The sequence below is a fragment of the Abramis brama genome, assembly GCF_963993115.1.
Source record: "Abramis brama genome assembly, chromosome: 9".
Taxonomy (NCBI): Eukaryota; Metazoa; Chordata; class Actinopteri; order Cypriniformes; family Leuciscidae; genus Abramis; species Abramis brama.
The window spans coordinates 582801-587800 of record NC_139971.1 but is presented as its reverse complement, the minus strand read 5'-3'; the positions used below and the strand labels follow the sequence as shown (position 1 = coordinate 587800).

The 5000-nt window shown below is 48.0% G+C and overlaps 1 protein-coding gene across 4 annotated transcripts in view; it reads right to left on the bottom strand.

Moving 5' to 3' along the window:
• Positions 1-5000, bottom strand: part of pdpr (pyruvate dehydrogenase phosphatase regulatory subunit) — a 58342-nt gene that overhangs the window by 26610 nt on the left and 26732 nt on the right. The gene's annotated exons all lie outside the window — the stretch shown is intronic.

The window sequence follows — 5000 nt, the reverse complement described above, 5'->3', positions numbered from 1 at the left end:
TACAACACACTGCATTACACACACCTGATTCACCACTGCACACATACAACACACTGCATTACACACACCTGATTCACCACTGCACACACACAACACACTGCATTACACACACCTGATTCACCACTGCACACACACAACACACTGCATTACACACACCTGATTCACCACTGCACACATACAACACACTGCATTACACACACCTGATTCACCACTGCACACACACAACACACTGCATTACACACACCTGATTCACCACTGCACACATACAACACACTGCATTACACACACCTGATTCACCACTGCACACACACAACACACTGCATTACACACACCTGATTCACCACTGCACACACACAACACACTGCATTACACACACCTGATTCAGCACTGCACACACAACACACTGCATTACACACACCTGATTCACCACTGTCCACACACAACACACTGCATTACACACACCTGATTCACCACTGCACACACACAACACACTGCATTACACACACCGGATTCAGCACTGCACACACACAACACACTGCACTACACACACACCTGATTCACCACTGCACACACACAACACACTGCATTACACACACCTGATTCACCACTGCACACACACAACACACTGCATTACACACACCTGATTCAGCACTGCACACACACAACACACTGCACTACACACACACCTGATTCACCACTGCACACACACAACACTACACACACCTGATTCACCACTGCACTACACACACACCTGATTCACCACTGCACACACACAACACACTGCATTACACACACACCTGATTCACCACTGCACACACACAACACTACACACACCTGATTCACCACTGCACTACACACACACCTGATTCACCACTGCACACACACAACACACTGCACTACACACACACCTGATTCACCACTGCACACACACAACACTACACACACCTGATTCACCACTGCACTACACACACACCTGATTCACCACTGTCCACACACAACACACCTGATTCACCACTGCACACACAACACACTGCATTACACACACCTGATTCACCACTGCACACACACAACACACTGCATTACACACACCTGATTCACCACTGTCCACACACAACACACTGCATTACACACACCTGATTCACCACTGTCCACACACAACACACTGCATTACACACACCTGATTCACCACTGTCCACACACAACACACTGCACTACACACACACCTGATTCACCACTGCACACACACAACACTACACACACCTGATTCACCACTGCACTACACACACACCTGATTCACCACTGCACACACACAACACACTGCATTACACACACCTGATTCACCACTGTCCACACACAACACACTGCATTACACACACCTGATTCACCACTGCACACACAACACACTGCATTACACACACCTGATTCACCACTGCACACACACAACACACTGCATTACACACACCTGATTCACCACTGCACACACACAACACACTGCATTACACACACCTGATTCACCACTGTCCACACACAACACACTGCATTACACACACCTGATTCACCACTGTCCACACACAACACACTGCATTACACACACCTGATTCACCACTGCACACACACAACACACTGCATTACACACACCTGATTCACCACTGCACACACACAACACACTGCATTACACACACCTGATTCACCACTGCACACACACAACACACTGCATTACACACACCTGATTCACCACTGTCCACACACAACACACTGCATTACACACACCTGATTCACCACTGTCCACACACAACACACTGCATTACACACACCTGATTCAGCACTGCACACACACAACACACTGCATTACACACACCTGATTCACCACTGCACACACACAACACACTGCATTACACACACCTGATTCACCACTGTCCACACACAACACACTGCACTACACACACACCTGATTCACCACTGCACACACACAACACACTGCATTACACACACCTGATTCACCACTGCACACACACAACACACTGCATTACACACACCTGATTCACCACTGCACACACAACACACTGCACTACACACACCTGATTCAGCACTGCACACACACAACACACTGCATTACACACACCTGATTCACCACTGTCCACACACAACACACTGCACTACACACACACCTGATTCACCACTGCACACACACAACACACTGCACTACACACACCTGATTCACCACTGCACACATACAACACACTGCATTACACACACCTGATTCACCACTGTCCACACACAACACACTGCATTACACACACCTGATTCACCACTGCACACACAACACACTGCATTACACACACCTGATTCACCACTGCACACACACAACACACTGCATTACACACACCTGATTCACCACTGTCCACACACAACACACTGCATTACACACACCTGATTCACCACTGCACACATACAACACACTGCATTACACACACCTGATTCACCACTGCACACACAACACACTGCACTACACACACCTGATTCAGCACTGCACACACACAACACACTGCATTACACACACCTGATTCACCACTGTCCACACACAACACACTGCACTACACACACACCTGATTCAGCACTGCACACACAACACACTGCACTACACACACCTGATTCACCACTGTCCACACAACACACTGCATTACACACACCTGATTCACCACTGCACACACACAACACACTGCATTACACACACCTGATTCACCACTGTCCACACACAACACACTGCATTACACACACCTGATTCACCACTGCACACATACAACACACTGCATTACACACACCTGATTCACCACTGCACACACAACACATTGCATTACACACACCTGATTCAGCACTGCACACACACAACACACTGCATTACACACACCTGATTCACCACTGTCCACACACAACACACTGCACTACACACACACCTGATTCAGCACTGCACACACAACACACTGCACTACACACACCTGATTCACCACTGTCCACACAACACACTGCATTACACACACCTGATTCACCACTGTCCACACACAACACACTGCATTACACACACCTGATTCACCACTGCACACACACAACACACTGCATTACACACACCTGATTCACCACTGCACACACACAACACACTGCATTACACACACCTGATTCACCACTGTCCACACACAACACACTGCATTACACACACCTGATTCACCACTGCACACATACAACACACTGCATTACACACACCTGATTCACCACTGCACACACAACACACTGCACTACACACACCTGATTCAGCACTGCACACACACAACACACTGCATTACACACACCTGATTCACCACTGTCCACACACAACACACTGCATTACACACACCTGATTCACCACTGCACACACACAACACACTGCATTACACACACCTGATTCACCACTGCACACACAACACACTGCACTACACACACCTGATTCAGCACTGCACACACACAACACACTGCATTACACACACCTGATTCACCACTGTCCACACACAACACACTGCACTACACACACCTGATTCACCACTGCACACATACAACACACTGCATTACACACACCTGATTCACCACTGTCCACACACAACACACTGCACTACACACACACCTGATTCACCACTGCACACACACAACACACTGCACTACACACACCTGATTCACCACTGCACACATACAACACACTGCATTACACACACCTGATTCACCACTGTCCACACACAACACACTGCATTACACACACCTGATTCACCACTGCACACACACAACACACTGCATTACACACACCTGATTCACCACTGTCCACACACAACACACTGCATTACACACACCTGATTCACCACTGCACACATACAACACACTGCATTACACACACCTGATTCAGCACTGCACACACAACACACTGCACTACACACACCTGATTCAGCACTGCACACACACAACACACTGCATTACACACACCTGATTCACCACTGTCCACACACAACACACTGCACTACACACACACCTGATTCAGCACTGCACACACAACACACTGCACTACACACACCTGATTCACCACTGTCCACACAACACATTGCATTACACACACCTGATTCAGCACTGCACACACACAACACACTACATTACACACACCTGATTCACCACTGTCCACACACAACACACTGCATTACACACACCTGATTCACCACTGCACACACACAACACACTGCATTACACACACCTGATTCACCACTGCACACACACAACACACTGCATTACACACACCTGATTCACCACTGCACACACACAACACACTGCATTACACACACCTGATTCACCACTGCACACACACAACACACTGCATTACACACACCTGATTCACCACTGTCCACACACAACACACTGCATTACACACACCTGATTCACCACTGCACACACACAACACACTGCATTACACACACCTGATTCACCACTGTCCACACACAACACACTGCATTACACACACCTGATTCACCACTGCACACACACAACACACTGCATTACACACACCTGATTCACCACTGTCCACACACAACACACTGCATTACACACACACCTGATTCGGCACTGCACACACAACACACTGCACTACACACACCTGATTCACCACTGCACACACACAACACTACACACACCTGATTCACCACTGCACACACACAACACACTGCACTACACACACCTGATTCACCACTGCACACACACAACACACTGCATTACACACACCTGATTCACCACTGCACACACACAACACACTGCATTACACACACCTGATTCACCACTGTCCACACACAACACACTGCACTACACACACACCTGATTCAGCACTGCACACACAACACACTGCATTACACACACCTGATTCACCACTGCACACACACAACACACTGCATTACACACACCTGATTCAGCACTGCACACACACAACACACTGCATTACA